The sequence below is a fragment of the Bactrocera tryoni genome, chromosome 5 (genome assembly GCF_016617805.1).
Source record: "Bactrocera tryoni isolate S06 chromosome 5, CSIRO_BtryS06_freeze2, whole genome shotgun sequence".
Taxonomy (NCBI): Eukaryota; Metazoa; Arthropoda; class Insecta; order Diptera; family Tephritidae; genus Bactrocera; species Bactrocera tryoni.
In genome coordinates, this window is record NC_052503.1 from 57,155,773 (window position 1) to 57,175,631 (window position 19,859).

Genomic DNA, 19,859 nt, shown 5'->3' on the forward strand with positions numbered 1-19,859 from the left:
ACCTTCTTCTTCTACATTGGCTTAGACACCACTCACGCGGTTATATCCAAGATTACAACAGCGCGGGAGTCGTTCTTCCTTTTCGCTATTTGGCAAAATTGGAGATTCCAAGGGTAGCCAGGTCCTTCTCCACTAGGTCTTTCCAAAGGGATGGAGGTCCTCCTCTCCTCTGCTGACCACGATGTGTATTGCGTTGAATACTCTCAGAGCTGGAGTGTTTTCATCCATTCGGACGTTATGACCTAGCCCGTGACTCGCTAAACCACCATCAAGGTGGGGGAACGTGATTTTCTTCGGAAAATATACCTGTTTTTTTGCAATATTGTATCGAATCTACCCAGTAATTTGGCATAGCAGACCTCTGCGATCATTTCGCTCTACTCCGAGTAATCGACACTTTGACTCCTAAGAAACGGTGGTCATCCCCCTTCCGGTCGCTAGGACTTATCTTTCTTCGGAACAGATTTGCTTGTGAATTCCGTTATTTCCACTGTTCAATGGTTTCTGATGTGTACGTCGTACAATTTCCTTGGGAAAGTGCTTAAACAGTGTCAGACATTGCTGTAAATGAGTTTCAGGGTAGCGTTTGTCGTTCGGTTAATTTTTCCTTTCAAAAATAAAAATCGAATAACTGCCTGATATACAACTTTTTTCATTTTTTTTAAATCTAATATATCGTAAATCAGTGATTTGGCTTTGAAAACAGGAGAATGTTGAACACGATAGGACATTTCTCTTCTTATTTCTTTCGGTGATGATGTCATTGGACAAGTATTTATTGGACCTATATTTTTGTGTATACGCCTGTAACTGAGTTTTTGCGATTCCGCCACTGACCAGTGGCTCTTTTTGTTGTCAGCGGCAACCTTTTCTTCATTGTCCTTGCCTTTTGTCCTTTTGGTGCGGTGTAATTTGTGGTATATTTTGTGGCATTGTTTTCAATTTACTTAAATACATTTAACTGCAAGAATGGTCAGCAAAGATATACCCCCACAACCTGACGCTCTTTAAAGCGGTTGCAGCAAGTGGCCATATGGGTCTTATTGTCACTCGTGACAAGGGCGAGGGGAACGGTGGAAGAATTCAGGAATATTTGTATATCCTTTCAAACGTGCATGTGTGTTAGTGCGCCATAAAGATGATTGGATGTGCGTGTTGTGGGCTCATAAAAATCTCGGCGCATTATTTAAATAAATACTTATGTAGTTCCACAGAGCAAACTGCCTAAGTACTTGCAACCGATATGCTACCACTGCGAGTTATATTCTATTGAATTAATTTAATTCACTTTTTTGTTATATTCGGTATTTTTATGTTCCTTTCTTATGCTTCGTGCAGCATTGCGTTCATAAAAGCAGCTGTTTTACTACTTTACCATCACTTTAAATACTCGTAGTTTTGAGTTATCTATGAGTGTTAAATAACTGCTTTTGATTACTTTTGGAGTGCATGCGAGCGCATTTTATTTAGTTTCAGCACTTATTTTTATAGCCATGCCACACTACCTTTACATAAATGTATTCATATACCATACTCACTTATACGCTTATTTGTGTGTATAGCATATATAATATTCTTATGTGTGAATGTATGTGTTGGCATGGGTTAGCGTAACTTTATGGAGTAAGTACTGGTATCGGCAGCGTTTCGTTTCGTTTTTATAGTCTAGACGTGTTTAATACATCCAGCACATGCAATTGGGTCTCAAGCTGGGCAATAAGGCGACTCTGGTGCCTTTATAGTGATCCATGTATTATAACAAGACATGCGTACAGATATACTGTAAGACATAATACATGCTCACTAGAGTGGAGTGCTTTAAATGCGGAACGTTTGAAATTTTTATCTAATCTTTATTTGCGAAGGATATCCGACAACATAATATTTTGAATTTATGTAAAATCACCTAACTTAACTGCTAACATGTAGTTAAAACAAGGCCAGTCATGAAAGTTCGAACCATGGGATGTGACACTTTAGTGATGCAAGTATTGACATTTCGAGTAAAATGCATCAAAAGAGTCCTCATTAGTATATTAAACATTGAGAATAAAGTAGAATGGGCAATACGCTCATTTAACTCATACAAATCTCCCGATACGGACGGAATCATTCCTTCTCCTCATGAACCTAGTAACTGAACTCCATTTGGTATCGCAAAGGACCAAAACTCTATGCGCGGCTCATTGGCCTACCTTAATTAGATTAACCTAACCTAACTTAATTGACACAAACCCACCGTCAACAAACTGATTGCACCTTATCAGTGTGCCTTTAGATCTGGAAAATTAACAACTGATCAGATATTTACCCTGCGGCAAATTTTGGAAAATACCCGTGAAAAGATAATCGACACACCATCTCTTCGTCGATTTCAAAGCTGCTTTTGACAGCAAGAAAAGGAGCTGCCTTTATGTCGCGATGTCTGCATTTGGTGTCCCTGCAAAACTAATACAGCTGTGTAAACTGACGTTAAGCAACACCGAAAGCTCCGTCAGAATCGGGAAGGACCTCTCCGAGTCGTTCGATACCAAATAATTTCTTCTATCTTGGAATCAGCATCAGGCTGGCTAGGTCATGTCGTCCGAATGGACGAAAACACTCCATCTCTGAAAGTATTCGACGCAGTACCCGCCGGGGAAACAGAGGAAGACCTCCACACCGCAGGAAAGACCAGGTGGAAAGGGACCTGGCTTCGCTTGGAGTCTCCAATTGGCGCTACCTTGCGAAAAGAAGAAACGACTTGCGCGCTGTTGTTAACTCGACTATAACCGCGTAAGCGGTTTCTACGCCAGTAAAGAAGAATAACCTAATTGAAAAACTACTTTGTGATAAAAATGCTGCTGCTGTTAGCTGAAAGATATTAAAAGATAGCGGTGAACATATCGTAGTAATTTTGGGGTCCATGAAAACAACGTACAGGGTAGAAGACGCGCGAGTTCAAAACCGCTCAAAAGCAAAAGTGATCAGTTTTCAGACCGAAGGCATGTGTGATTAAGGAGGAAGCATGTCTATGCAATTCTACTCAGTCATTCAATCGACACATATAGTAATATTAAAATGATATCTCAATATTTATTCAAGTTACAGCTTGCACGGTTTGACGGAACGACTGAATCATCGATAAATAGCCTTGTTTTAAGAAGAAGAATGTTTCATCAAAACAATTTAGTGCAAGGAAACACCAATATTTTTGCTGCATTCTCCGTTTTCTGCTTGCCCGCCGCACAGGGGCTTTTCCTGAACTCAAATCTCAAAATAATGTTGCTTGAATTAAATATAGATCATTAAGACTGAGTCCTACTCTCTGTAAGTAAATATGCGAATAGACCTATAGTAAAGCTTTCTATAATCGGATTATGTTGGAAAATAAAATCAAAGTTTGGTAACAAAATGTTATGGTGAGTGTAAACTTTACCTGATTTTTGTTTTAGTCAAAAAAAATTCAAATTGCTCCAGCATAATTGTGTTAGAAGAGTGAATTTGGCACACTAGTGAAGGATTGAATAGATGATATGACGCTAATAATACTGATTGTAAGAAGCTGAATGAGTCGCTTTGTAAAAGTGTTCAACTGAATGCTACATCCGTTAAAACTTTAAAGATTTTCTTCAAAATGCCATCTTTCACTGCCACAATCGTGTGGTTGTTTATGGAAACACTTAAGTCAATATGGAAATATAAATTTTTGATCACTAATATCGCATTCGAAGTGTATATTGCTAAGCTTGGGCCCAACACTACGCGGTCCGATGCTATCTAGAGTTATAGAACTAAAGCCGCGACATAAGCCGCCTTTCTCTAAGTCCGAACCTTACGTTCAGAATATCGCCTTATTGATATGGAGGATGTAGCTTATGTCTCCATCTGCATTTACATATTTCGTCACGTTCATCACCGTGCACTCGCTAATTGAGCTATTCCGGGTTTACTATTATAATATATAATTACCTTCACTTGGGTATCGATGGAATGATGCCCCTGTCTACCACATCCAGTCTTCTTTCCATAGGTTCGATAGCTTCCCTCACCCATGTTAGCGACGTTTTATCATTGCACTTAAAGACTTTGACTTCGCTAAGCCATGTTGATCCATTAAATGGCTTGACGTCCATCCTCGAGAGGAAGTCTTCCAATCGCTTCATTTCTACTAATTTACACCACTCCTGTGACATCTGTCTCAGCGAGTTACTGCGGTCTATGAGCTCCACTATCAAATATCGTTTCGCGATTTAGTCGTCGGCTTGTCGTCCGCGAGCTTCTCGGGTAAGTTCCTGCACTTTATCTTTTTCAAAAGCGCCTTCGGGTCGCTCTCCGTCGGACGCCGCTTTTTTCAGCGATATGCTCCTGAATGTGATTCGCAAACGCTGGCTCCGAGGCATTATACTAGTTGCAAGTGCCGGGCCAAGCAAATAAATATATGAATTTTCAACGAAAAAAATTATGAATTACTTATTGTAACAACTTTTTCTAAATTCTTCTCTGCTCAGAAGGAAGAAAAGAGAGAATTTAAAAATTTTTCTCATTTTCCATAAAACGACAATGTGCCCACTCTAATGCAAAGAAGGAGTATTTCGACAAAGTATGTAGTTGGTTGTGAATATTTAAGAACCCTTCGACTTAGGCCACTGCAGATATTTCACGGTTGCTGCATCTGCGGCTGTGCTCTGTCGACATTAGCGTGCCTGCACACGAACTGCTTCGCTAACTCTTTTATTTTGATATATTTGCAATTTAAATGAATTTATTGGGTTAAAGAGTAACCCTTATTTGCAGTAGGTGCAATGAGCATTCATGATTCAATTCATAGTTTTTTTAGTACGTAAAGTCTTTTTCTTTTTCATTGGCGGTAACTGACGAGTGTATAAGAGGCGTTACAAATGGAACAAAAGTCAAATTCGATAAGGATAATTAGGATTATTTTCAAGATATCCGTAAAGATGATAAAGTGGTAACAACGTATTTGTCTCAGACTCGTATCTTGAAACCTTAATAAAAACTATTTAAAAAACCATCGTAGGTCTAACGTAATCAACGAGGGCTAGTACCAGAAATTGTTACGATCAACTGAGAGGAAAATGGCAAGCACAATTTCACTCTTATTTACCCATGCGAGAATTGATAACTGTACCAAAAAGAAACTTCGTTTGAATTGTCATAAACCGCATTAAGTTATTGCAGTAAATGATTTGTTTGTATTTGAATTTACAATTGAATTTTTAATTATGAAAATCCATACTACACCATATGCAACATTATTTGGTTTTGTCAATCATAACGATCGACTAAAACAAAAAAAAATAGTTACAACTCACCAAAGTGAGTGTGTATTTAGTTATGAATTCAATACATATGAGGTAATTGCAATATTAATGTTTAAAAAAGTGCTGTAACCTACTAATTTTAAATGGCGAACGGCACATTAAGCTTGGGTTTGCATAATTTACGAGCATAATTAAATTGTTTTCCAATTACGAAACATAGAAAAATCGTTTTTGTTATTAATGAAACAAACTAAATCGCTTTAAATTATCAGCTTTTTCTGAAAACGCTTGTTTAAAGCTGTTTTTGCCTTTGATGGTTTCTTTTTTTTAATTTCGTGTTATTGCAACAAATTCACATTTGAATTTTAATTAGTAGACACTTGCCACTCATTAATTGTCGATATGTTTACTTTGCTGTAAAAGCAATGTAATACACGTTTGCGTTTTTTGTTTATTTTATTTACTCTTGTTCATAATTATATACAAACAAAGGTTAACATTACCCATACTGGCTCATATTATAGGACTACCTAACTGCAATGAAAGCAATTACTTTTGAAAAGTCTAGCTCGATACTAGTTAGTTATTGATCACTTTCAGAAATAACAGTAAACAAAAGTCGAGTTGTGGTGTACTTATATTCGGAAAAAATTATTTCGGTACTGCTTATTTATTTCCAAAAAGGGAAAATTTAATGTTACTACTGTCGACTGCTGCTAAACAACATGTGAATTAAGTGCAGGAATCTTCGAAAAAGGTTTGAAAATTAAGTTTTTAAAAAATGTGAATGGCTTTTAAAAACTTTCCCTAACAGCATCTTAGGAAGAGATTATAAAGTTTAATTCACGTAGAACTAAATTTGTTTAGAGTTTTACTTGGAAAAGTTATGAACCTTGTCAAATATTGTGACTCATCACTTATTCGTGATGATATTTTCGACCTTTATCGCCATCCAATATTGACATTCAGTGTGGCCGGTTCTTCTATGAGATAACAAAGTTTCTAATTAAAGCACTTCATAAATTATTCAGATCCATTTGGCTAATAAATCCATTTCTAAATAAAAGACAAAGGGAGAAACATAATCGCAGAGAAAAACTGTTTGACGATTGCAGTGCATTAATTGCATTAATGATTACGTAGGTTGCCTTAATATTTCGGGAATAGAGAACAAAAATAAGTTTTATCATCTAAAATCGCTTTATTATTTTTAAAAATGTTTGCCTTTAAGTTCTATAGGTATCAACCGCCTCTTCAGGGGTCGAAAAACGTTGAACTCTTACTTTATTTCTTTCCTACTGGAATAAGAAGTACTACTGGAAGAAGAAGTAATTATTCGGCCCTAAGTCAGGACTGTACGCTGGATGACTCATCAAAGTGAGGGTTTGAGTGCTCAAAAATATAATTGTTTCAGTCGATGTTTGAGAGCTCGCATTTTCGTGGTGAAAAGTCATTCGTCTTCGGCGATTAGTTTTTCTAATATCCTGAAAGACAACTGATAAAGAAATGATTGTATATCTCTCATAATTTACTATTCTGCGTTGTTTTAGTGGTATGGTTGCGATAAGTCCAAATGTTCCAATAAATCGGGTATTTCTGTGCATGGAAATGCTTCGTGCGCGAACAGCTTTTGTTGGATTCAACTGAGCTTCAAACAATTATACTGTCGATAGCTTTCTCTTTACTTTCGGGCGCATACACGTAAATCCACAATTCATAGTCGTGTTCCGAAGCACTGCTATCGTTTTTTAACACTTCTAATCGGCACGCGCCCTTTTTTGAGCGATCAACAAATTGCGTGGATTCCAACTCCAAAAATTTGTTACAGTCAAATGTTCATGAAATATTGAATGTATGCTGGTCTCACTAATGTTTGTAGTTGTTTCTATCTCACGATAGGTTACACGATGATCTTGCAATTTCAGTTTGCGCACAGCATCAATAGTTTCTGGAAAAACAACCGATTTTGGACGAACTTTCACGAAATCCGTCTTGTAGTGATCTAAGACCTCGAATGAATGCACCAAACCATCGATAAACATTAATCGATGAAGGGGTTTAATCGCTATAAATTGAATTAAGTTCATCGATATGATGTTGCTGAGTTAATCCGGAACGAAAGTTATAAAACATAATCGCGCGAAAATGTTCAGGATTTAATTTCATTTTTTGGCTGAGATGAATGTTTTAAGTAAACAACTGTAAACAACACGAATAGCGGTCGTATGTCAAAACGGTGAATCAAAAATGTCTAACTTTACAATAAAGTTGCCAGGTTGCAATACCTAGGGTCTTAATAGACAACCTACGTAACTGATTGTTGTTGATTTGGAAACCTACACATACTGAAAGACATTACTCAATGAAACGTCTATATATTACCTCTCGGTATCAGGTTTCGCATATGTTTTATAGTAGCCAGGGAACACCACTTGTGTGATAAAGGTTGGGTTCTTTGCTAAGGTAAAATGAGTATTATTTGTATTTATTGAATTGATTTTAGTTTAAATTATTAAATTTTTCACATTCATAGACAGTGAAATTTTGTATCTGAAAAACTTAACTGTGAACTATTTAGATAGTAGTAGGTATTTTAGAAAGGTAGATAAATGCGTATTGAGCAGTCAATTAGTATACATAAGTATTAATTTTAAAGTATTGCTCGAAGTTCATAAAATTTGAAAATTTTTCGTTACGGCCCTTAGTCTAAAGCTCAGTCTATTTGAATACTGTTGTTCAGAATTTTCTTCGCAACTAGTTAAAGTATTCTAAATTTTGCGTCTGTTCTGTGGAATCACCACTAATTATGGTGTGGAAGCTTAGCCACATATTCATTCAATTACATTACATAATTCACGCTATGCCCAGGGGCGCCACGCAAATTGATCGCCCAACAAAAGGTAAGACTATCAAATGCAATTATCGTTGAAATTGAAAAGGAAATGAAAAAAGAAATTAATTTTAATTGCAAATTGTCAAGCATTGCAATTAAATGAAGCTAATGAAAACGGTAAATATGTGCGTTACAAATACAAAACAAACAATGCTAAATAAATAGAAATAGCATTAGTAATAAAAATCGTACTCGCCTCACACTTGAACGACACCTATCCGTATTAATTTATTAATGATGCGGCTCCAGTGTCAATGTGGCTCACCAACGCACACACACGCATATGCAACCGCACACGCATACACACAAGTAAAAGCCCGTTTGCCGGCATTTCGGTGCAAAGCAAACATTACACATGCAGATTGCAAACCAATTTATCTCCGAAATCTATTCAGCAGGGGCTAAGTAACGGAGAAATCGCCCCAGAGGCGAAAGGTGGTGGTGTCGGCAAGAGGTAATGCCGCTCAAACACGCTGCTACTTAGAGCGGACCGATGTAATCAGCAAATATCGGCACGAACTAAGTTGTTCTTTGTGTAGGCGGCCGCAACCTTTAGGAGGGGCGTGTAACGGCAGATTCAATATCAATTAAGCTAACAATCTTTAACATACACATCGAAATTTGCATTATGTATAAGTGTGTTTGTGCGCATACTTGCACATTTCTGCTTGTATCTTTTGGAATGTGATGGGGTTCGGTGAAAGTATGTGCGGCGGTAATGATGTCGGTATGTGTTTATGTTTGGTTAGGTATGTAGTAATTTCTTGTTGCCGAAGTTTGCATTACAGTATGGGAGTTTGATTTTATTGAAATATTGACGCCAGCAGGTGGCGCCATACCCGGCAGCGCATGCATTGGCCACCAGGTTACAAGCCAATTTGAGTAGTATCAGCAGGTTAGCTATGTACATTTATATGTACATATGTGTTTGTGTACAATTATTAGAAATGGTAAACGGCAGCAATAAGAGCCCTGAAGCTTTGTACTCGTCAAATAATATAATATGTAGGACAAGAATTGATATTTGGATGTACACATACAAAATGCTTTACTTAAGTATACCTGCAAGCTTTATCAACTTGAAATTTTAGAAAACATTACAGTTCAGTTCTAACAAAGAAAATATTCAAGCTCTTTCCGCAAATTATTGTGTTTTGTGTCGATATGTGACAATGAATTAAACATGGCTCCATCATTTCACTCCGAAGTCTAATCGACAGTTATCCGAGTGCACTGCCCACGATGAACCCGCTCCAAAGCGTGGAATAATTTTTATTGACTAACCATCAAGGATCAACCATCGTTATTCGACCGTTTGAATGCCGAAGTACTGTTCAGTACTGTCCAGAAAGAAGTTCATGAATTGGACTTCGCATTGATTCCGCATCCATTGTATCCGCTAGATTTGGCCCACAGCGACTGTTTCCTGTTCTCAAATATCAAATTAATACTCGAAATATCAAATTAATACTCGCGAAGAAATTTTCGTCGAATGAAGAGGTGGTCGCCGAAATTGAGGTCTATTTTGAAGCAAAGTACAAATCGTACTACGACAAGTAAGAAAGAGCTAAGTTCGGGTGCAACCTAATATTTTATACTCTTGTAACTCGCTAGAAACAAAGAGAGGGAAATATCTTAATGTGCAAACCGTCAACCAGAGGATAGGAATCCAAGCAATTATATTATATATAGTATACAGTTGAACATCCCCATATCGTGTCACCAAAACCTGCGAGTTAGAGAGATTTCGAGTTATGGAAGGAAATTTGTATGGAATTTGACTTCTATTGCCAATTCAAAAGGTCGATAGAAGTTAACTATATATGTATATTTATAGATAAATATATATATTTGCCAATACTACCTTCTATTAATATGCCACATACTAATAAAATATGCCCTGCGGTTCATTAAAGTACCATCAGCAATCATACGGAGTAAAATCAAGAAATCAAATCGGGTGTTATGAATATGTTATATGGGGGTTAGGTCAAGTATTCGCTTAATTGTATCCATTGTAGGCACAAAAATTCACTGTTATCAATTAAACACGCCCTATAAATTTTATTGAGATAATTCATATGTTGACTGATATATGCGGTATAAAGTCACCTGGAAGATCGAAAATCGTTGTGTTAGGTCTACGGGGACTAAGGGAAGTATTGAAACGATTCAACCCATTTTGACACAAACACGTACCATTGCCAGGAAAAGATTATTCCTGAATTTCAGTTATACTATATCTAACACATTGACCGATATTTTCGAGCAAAATTCTACTATAGTTAGTTTTTTGTTTGGATTTAAACAATTTTTGGTTATAAGGTGGCACACACTAAAGACATTATTCGTGCAAAGTTTTATCCCGTTATATTAATTGATTGTTGATTAGTGTACTAGAAACTGACCGAATCAAGTGGAATATAAAAATGTGCTATATGGAAAGAACATAGGTGTGGTTATCGTCCGATTTCGTGCATTTTCGCCTTGGGACATAGGTAAGCGAGAAGAATGTCGCATGGTAATTTTTGTCGAAATCGGTCGGTCGAGCCCCGAGATATGAGATTTCACCAAAAGCAGGTCTAATTTTCACATCGGCTCCTATACAGCGCTTTCTTACCATCTCGGAGGTATAATTATTTGGGGAATGAGTGGGGTTATCTTGCGATTTCATCCATCACAAGGTCCACCATCGATAGGAGTTCTAATAATAGTAGTGCTGGGCGAATTTGGTTATTGCAGCTTTAGTGGTTTAGGAGATATGCATATATGTACTGTGATCCCTGTAATACTTTATTGGTTTTAGGTTAATGGCGTTTTGTGGGCGTGCCAGAGGTTCGATTACGCCCATCTACAAACTCGTTATTTGTACTAAGGAATCCGCATACCAAGTTTCATCAGGTATACAGCTAGCCGGATAGCAACAGGTTGTAGGAGTTTATTTACATTAATTTGCTATTATGGTATACTAACATCTCTGCATTTCAATAGTTATAATTAGTTGAAAATTGAAATTTTTGCATACATTTATAAAATCTATATATATTTAAATGTTTTTTTCTAGGTTGGTATCACTGTCAGTGACATCTGTGCTAAATGTCACATCAGAATAATAAGTATACGCTTGTCTTTCTGAAGTGTATGAGAAGAAATGCTTTCCGAATACCAGGTTGTCATGAAACGTATTATTACTGGTGATGAGTCTTGGAACTATTGGAAACCACAAATATCGGGGCAAAGGTGAGCCGGGGCAGAAAAGGCCACTAAAGCAGGCCAAAAATCCAGGTTATGTTGACAGTTGTCTTCGATTAGCGAAGTGTGGTGCACTCCGAATTGCTTTCGACCGGCCAAACTGTCAAGAATGAATACTATTTGAGTATCGTTTGCTCGAAGCTATTCGCCAAATTTTCAACTAATATCGTGCCGCAAATACCGCATTATCCTGATGTAGCTCCGTGTGATTTCTGATTTCTTTTCAGCAAGGTCAAACGACCGCTCCGGGGAAACCGTTTTGAGTAACTCGAAGATATTAAACGTGAATCGCTACGCGCATTAAAGGCTATTCCGAAAACTAACATTAACAACTGTTTCGATGATTGGAAAGAACCTTGACACAAATATATTTGGGAGGCGACATACATTTTAAAGAATAAATTACGAATTTTAAAATTATGAACAAAGTTTTACTATGTTGTGCTCATAGTATTACATCCTTCTTAATATGGTTTGTAAGTATGTGTTTATAAGCTTCAAAATCAATCAAAGCTCAGTAGTTCTTGGTAATTGATGCATTGATACTGGAAATACATTAAACATATTTAACATATAACAACATTTGTGTGCACATACATACAAATATACATTCATATGCACGTTGTAATTCCTGAAATGTGCCTATTGCGTCATACATAGCGGGCATTATAATAATATTTAGCGTCTTAGAGCTTACGGTTTCCAACAACAACCTTATTGCCACAGCTGTGCTGTGACAATGCTGAGGAAACTTCCTGTTTCAGCGAACAACGCTACTTGGCGATGAGCGTATTTATAGTAGGCTTGTTGCAGCTTGTTTTGCAAACATTTCAGTAAAATTAACATGCATTTGCATATTGAAGAGCCATGTGATTCGGCTACGGCCTTATGATTGCAACTTGGACTATGTAACCTTTGTGTTAGTGGTTGTTCGTACATATCTACAAGATTTGCTAACGCTGTTATTCATGTTGTGAACCCAAATTTCTCGTAAGAGGATAAGTGTCCAACATTGGGCTATCTCAGACAAAGGATAATGCGTTAAGAGGCATTGAAAACAAATGCCTTCACTGTCGGCCGTAGAGGACATAATTAGTTAATGAATCGTAGGTTTATTAGGAATATTATATCCATTGAAAGGAATTAGTGAAGAGCTGCTTTAGTCGATTCTAGGAAGAGGCATTGACATTATATGTTCCCACAGTGATTAACAGAATGTAGCTGTACCCCAATAAGCGGTTCTGACGTTTCCTTCTTTGCTTCAAAAATCGCTCTCCAAAAACAAAGGGGAAAGCATAGTTCTCTCAACTTGAACGAAAAAGCATTTGGCGTAATTTTTTTTTTATTTTGATAGCAAGTTGCGCGATGTGTTAGCATAATCTTCTCCATAACGTTTCTACTTAGTCTATGCTGCCCCGTATGGATTTGGCTTTCTTAACTTCCACTGTAAAGATCTCGGTATCTGTCCAAAGTTTAGTAATGTGGCCATGTCCTAGTAATGGTGAGGGTTCCATTTAAGTCTACATTATTGCCAGAAAATCTTTCATGCATTATTAAGTAATGTTAACAATCTGGAGTTTTTGGAATGAAGTCCGACATGAGACTTCTAGAGAACTTGGTTCTGAAATCTAGTGCCATAAATGTCATGCCTCTGATTTTGATGGTAGATCATACTTAATCTCTACATCTTTTAATGCGAGGTTTAATATAAAAACGGTCAGGCCTGCATACTTTCGAGTAATTTTAATCACTCTAGAGAGACAGCATTTTTCACAGTGAGTAAATGCTGAAATCTCCCTCCTACGTATACCATATGTTTAAGCAGTAACTTTTTCCTGCAAGGTTTTGTCTTATGAGAAGGCATGTGCTTACTTCAATGCTGAAACACCCGTTGAATATGGTTTTTGTTGTGGACTGCCTTGTTTGTTTGATGCTCGATATTATGTTTAGCCGAATATTATTTTGATGAAGAGCTACATAATTAGACATTTTACTAAACACATATTTAATTAGAGGTTTATATTGCATCTGTGTTTTAGGTGGAGGAAAGAATATGGAAAATCAAAATATAGAAATAAAATGCAATTGCTGAAGGAAGTAGGTTAATTCGGCAAGTATTTGAAGTAGAACAAGCTTAGTTTTTTGCAAGAAGAATATTCGAAACTAACTTTTTATGTGAGAAATACATTTTTTTTACAACCAACTTCGAAAAACTTTAGTCGGTTTCCGCAGCTTGTGTTCATATCTAAATGTTATTTTTTCCTAATATGTGGCATATTACTATCATACACTCACACTATCATGTGTATAAGTTCACGCAAATGAGGAAAGTTCTCTGATTGCCATTCACTTGGGAGGGGCCAGAAACGATTCTTTTATTCTCTTACATATGGCTCAAGCAGCTCACGACTTCCGGTCTTTGACCACGTATCCTCTGGGTAGACAGAAAACATCCGTTTAAAGGCGACCCACCACAGGGTTGTGCGCAGGGTTTGGGACCCGCCACGTAAAAAGCATTACCAATGAAAAAGCATACACAGCTTTGGATGAGAGACATGAATTTGGATGGATTGGATTGGATTGCCATGGTCAAACGCACTAAGGATAACGATTTAAGAGTATGCACCTGGAATAACTGGTTCCTTAATTGGGAAGGTGCCGCTGTTCAGTTGGTTAATGTCCCCGTTAGAGTGAATGCTGACATCACCGCCGTCTAAGAAATTCGATGGACGGGACAAGGACGGAGGCCAGTATGTCCTTGTGACATTTACTACAGTGGCCATATAAAGGAGTGCAAATTCGGTGTGGGATTCGTGGTGGGAGAGAGACTATGTCGCCGAGAACTATCATTCACCCAGGCCGATGATCCCCAAATGGGTTGAGGCTGATCGACTTCGCCGGGGCCCGAAATTTGGCCATCTGTAGGACTAGATTTCAGCATAGAAAAATTCATGGCTGATGTGTACAGATCGAAAAGCCAGCAACCAGTCGTGCGTACTCTCCGAGGTCCTAACATAGAATCGGACCACTATCTTGTTACAGCCAAGATACGCACATGCCTTTGTGCGGTAAAAAACGCACGTCATCGAACACAAGGAAGGTTCGACGTCGAGAAGCTGCAATCACAACATAAAGATAAACAATTTTCTACTCGGCTTTCACTCCTGTTCTCTGAGAGCACTCATTCCAAGCTCCTTACGTAAAGCTGCAAACGAAACCATTGGTTTTCGGAAAATGCAAAAGAACAGTTGGTGCCGTGTCGCAGCGGAGAGAAAACAGATTGCCTACCTCGCAACGGCGTTGACGTTGAGCAATAGAAAAAGCTCCGTCAGGATAGGGTGGAATCTCCGAGACGTTTGATTCCGAACTAAGTAGGTTTCAGACAAGGCGGCTCTCTCTCATGCGACTTTTTCAATCTGCTTCTGGAGAAAATAATTCGAGCTGCAGAACTTAATCGAGCAGGTACAAACTTCTATAAGAGTGTACAGCTGCTGGCGTACGCCGAGGATATTGATATCATTGGCCTCAACACCCGCGCCGTTAGTTTTGTAATCTCCAGACTGGATAAGGAAGCAAAGCAAATGGGTCTGATGGTGAAAGAGGGCAAAACAAAATCGAAAAAAATCTCTTGTCATCAAACAAACAGTCGTCGTTACTGTTGACAGTCATATCTTTGAAGTCGTAGATAATTTCGTCCATCTTGAAGCCAGCATTAGAAGCAACAACAATGTCAACCTCGAGATTCAACGCAGAATAACTCTTGCCAACAGGTGCTACTTCGGACTGAGTAGGCAATTGAGAAGTAAAGTTCTCTCTCGACGAACAAAAACCACACTCCATAAGTCACTCATTATTCCTCCCCTGCTATATGGTGCAGAGGCATGAACGCTGACAACATGTGATGAGTCGACGTTACGAGTTTTCACAGAAAAGTTCTGCGGGAGATATATGGTCCTTTGCGTGTTGGCCACGACGAATATAGCATTCGATTGAGCAATGAGCTGTATGAGACATTGACATAGTTCAGCGAATTAAGAGATAGCGACAGCTCTGGCTAAGTCATGTCATACGGATGTACAAAAACACTCCAACTCTGAAAGTATTCGACGCAGTAGTCGCCGGGGGAAGCAGAGGATAAGGAAGACCTCCACTCCATTGAAAATACCAGGTGGAGAAGGACCTGGATTCGCTTGTAACTTCCAATTGACGCCACGTTGGGAAAAGAAGAACGACTGGCGCGCTTTTGTTAACTTGGCTAAAATAGCGTATGCGGTGTCTACGCCAGTGGTAAAATTGAAGGCTTCATACATTTTAGAGTGGAAACTCAGACAATATTATCTCACCCTGGAATAAAATAGACGCTGTAGACACTATCAATAACAAAACATCAAAAGTCTATCATAGACTCTCTCGTGGAATGCCGGGCATAGAAAAGAAATTTTTTCACAGAAACAAGTTCTATTCTCTTATACGCAGTCTCGGTTTGGATCTAAACCTTACGAAATAAATTATATAAGAGAAAGATAACTACACTTTGTGGTCTAAAGACAAAGGTGTAAAAAGGAGTAACACTAAGTCAAACTATTTAAATTTGTACTCTAAGGACCATCCAGAAATCGATTCAAATTATTTTATTTTTCATAAAGATACACAAGTATATAGAAAAACCTGCCAAAGTTGTTAATATGAAGTTAGTTATGTTACAAATAGGGTTCTTTATTTATCTCAATAATATATTTTCAATATAATTTTGCTGATTGGGCTCATAAATATTCCAAATAAGCTAAGAAATCTAATTGTGTCCACGTGCTTTGTTGCCAAAGAAAGTTATGCATGTCGCTCAAGCGGCAAAATTGTAACTGGCTTTAAAAGAAATACCTTATTAGGTAATAATTGTGGAGATTCAGAGAAAGTAGAGCAATTTGGAAGGCATAAAAAGATGGCAAGGTAAAGGCAAACTGACGAGATTCCCAAGAAGCTGAGCATGCAGACAACGTAATGCAGTTTATTTATAAAGAATTTTGCAGCATTCATTCAATTTGATTACTTCATCTCGCATAAAAAACACTCACACATACACAAAATGAATATGTGACCATTAGAACGTGCGTGTGTGTGGTGTGCAACCACTTGCGAGTGACCAAAATGCCTGGAGCGCATCGTAAATAACAGTTTAGTGTACATAAATTCAGGCAGAATTATGAATGCACTGCAGCGAGCGTCCAGTTGCCAGCACGAACTAAGACCAACCGGGCAATTCAGGCAGAACAGCAGGCATAAATGACGGTCCGAGTGGAGGAAAGCCGTAAGGGGGATTGTCAAGAGCGCAATGAAAGAACTCGATGAGTCGTCGTCGTCACTGCTCCCAAGGTCCTCTGATGTGCTTTTCGCCTTGCCGTCCTTTCGTATTTTAGTGCTGCCGTTTAGTCAACGGACCGCACCTAACCGATCCGAACTGAATTGAAGCATGCGATGTTAGCTTGAATGGCATCAAAGTTTAGTGGCACTGCGACAATTTAACTTCTCAAAATATGTGTGTGCATGGAAAAGTGTGGGGGGAGTGGTGAGGGCACAGCGAGAACGAGGTGTGCGGCGTTGAAAACGAATGCCTGTGTTGGGCTTAGAAGTTCAGTCGAGTTGAGTTAACTCTTGAAAAAATGAATGCCAGCTGAAGGCAGAATTGTGGTTGAGGACCTAGTCAGTGAGTCTTCATGCAACCAATGAGAAAAATAACAAAAACAATTTCAAACACATACTCACTTTTAACGATCGACGGAAGAGAGACGAATGCCGCACGAGATGAAGATAAATTTGCCGGCCCAAGTGGCCGCAGCGGTGTTGATGGTGCCTACTAGACTAAACGATAAAGACGCAGAGCCCGCAAAAACATACGCTCCGCCACACCGCAAGCATAACAAAATGACCAAACTGAAGTGGAAGTGGTAATGCAATGTGTGCAATTAAAGCTTGAGGGCAAGGCGGGCGTTGTTGCAGACCATAACTTCATAGAAGACACAACAACATGCAAGGTTGGAAGCTCTTATAAGCAGCGAATTGTCAACATAATGGCGTACAAATGGTTCCCACTTGCCACACTTACACTCACAACTGCTTGATGAATGTGTGTGCTTGCGTGTGCAATGCGTCACTCACTTTCTATTTGTTGCTGTTGTTGTCCATACACGAATGACAAAATGTAGTGGCATTAAGGCCGCGTGATCGTCAGCATCCTTTGACCGCCGAGCCGCAATCCACCGAAGCAACATTGTCGCATAATAATGAAATAAATTTTCTGTGCGCCGTTTTAGTTGCAACATCAGCTGTTTACTTATGTTGCTGACAGCGCACATACTTGCAAGTGCAAATATCCATATATATATGTGATTATATACATTATGCTGGCGTGTCAGTGCAGATGTAGCCGGCATGCACCGTTAATTTGTTGTACTAAAATTTAGTTTCAGTCAACTTAATGCACATTTGTAGTCTTGTTGGTTTGTATGTATGTTATTTAGTGTACAAATATTTAGTGCTAACATTCGCCACATTTAATTGCCTGTAAGCAATTAAATGTCGCTCATACGCCGTGGCATATCACGCAGATGGGAACATGCGACGAATGGACACATAATATCCACACTGAAGATTTATTTTAAGGAACTGAGTTCGAGTTGAGAGGAATGCAATTAGAGTATTTTATTATATCATGGTTATAAAATATTAATTATAATTATGTTTTGTCATAAAAGCAATGTATTGTTTGCAAAGAACTTACTTTAGCACTGAAAAATAGCAGCAGCCTGCCTAAAGAAAGTAATATACTACACACAAGATTCGTTTAGCTGTAAAGATAAAATGCAAAAAATATTTCAGGAGAAATTCAATGATTGATGTTTCTCTTACTGTGCCTGAATCCGAGATTGAAAAGATTCATAAACGAAAATGGCCTCCTTATCGAACTAAAAGTCACCAGGGGCGGATGGCATCTTTCCTGCTGGGTTCGAACTTTCCTTAGTCTCCATATGCTCAATATTAAAGATTTTCGATCTTCGGGGTGACTTTGTACCGTACAAATCGGCCAATATGTGAGTTATCCCTGTGGAAATAATAGAGCGTGTTTTATTCATAACAGTGTATCTTTGAGCCTGAAATAGATAAATTTTAGCGAAAATTTGGCCTAGGCCCTCTATAACTAATATCAGGATTTTCAAAAATCCGGCTGACTTTATTCTATATGATGCATCTTAAAGTATTTCACTGCCTTTGTTTCTTGGAAGTTGCAAGAGTATGAAATATTCGGTTGCACCCAAACTTAGCCCCTCCTTGTTCTTGACTGGCGTAGAAACCGCTTATGCGGTTATAGCCGAGTTAACAAAAGCGCGCCAGTCGTTTCTCTTTTCGCATCGTGGCGTCAATTGGAATTTCCAAGCGAATCTAGGTCCTTCTCCACTTAGTCTTTCCAACGGAATGGAGGTCTTCCTTTTCCTCTGCTTCCCCCGGCGGGTATTGCGTCGAATACTTTCAGAGCTGGAGTGTTTTCATCCATATGTACGACATGACCTAGCCAGAGCAGCCGCACCTGTTGGCAAGAGTTATTTTGCGTTGAATTTCGAGCCTGACGTTGTTATTGGTACTGATGCTGGTTCCAAGATGGACGAAATTATCTACAACTTCGAAGTTATGACTGTCAACACTGACGTGGGAGCCTATTCACGAGTGCAACGACTGTTTGATGACAGGAGATATTTCGTCTTGCCCTCGTTCACCACCAGACCTCTGAAACCTCGTTTGGTATCGAACGGCTCGGAGAGGTCCTTCCCGATCCTGACGGAGCTTTTGGTGTTGCTTAGCGTTAGTTTGCACATCTGTATTTGTTTTGCGGGGATATCAAATACAGACATCGCGGCATAAAGGCAGCTCCTTTTCGTGCTGTGGAAAGCAGCTTTGAAATCGACGAAGAGGTGGTGTGTTTTGATTCTCGTTTCACGGGTATTTTTTTTTAAATTTGGCGCATGGTGAATATCTGGACGGTTGTCGATTTGCCAAGTCTAAAGCTACACAGATAAGGTCCAATGGGTTTGTTGATCCTTGATAGAACTTTATACGCGATGTTGAGGAGGCTTATCCCACGGTAGTTGGCGCAGATTGTGGGGTCTCCCTTTTTGTAGATTGGGCAGAGCACACTTAAATTGCAATCGTTGGGCATGTTTTCGTCCGACCATATTTTACAAAGAAGCAGTCCTTCACCGCCGTATTTGAATAGTTCGGCCGGTAATCCATCAGCCCACGCTGCTTTGTTGCTCTTCAGACGGGTAATTGCTATTCGAACTTCTTCATGGAACGTCTGCTCCATAGTCATCGATTGGGGAATCGGGTTCGCCTTCTCCTGGCGTTGTGCGTTCACTGCCATTCAGAAGGCTGGAGAAGTGTTCCCTCCATAATCTAAGTAT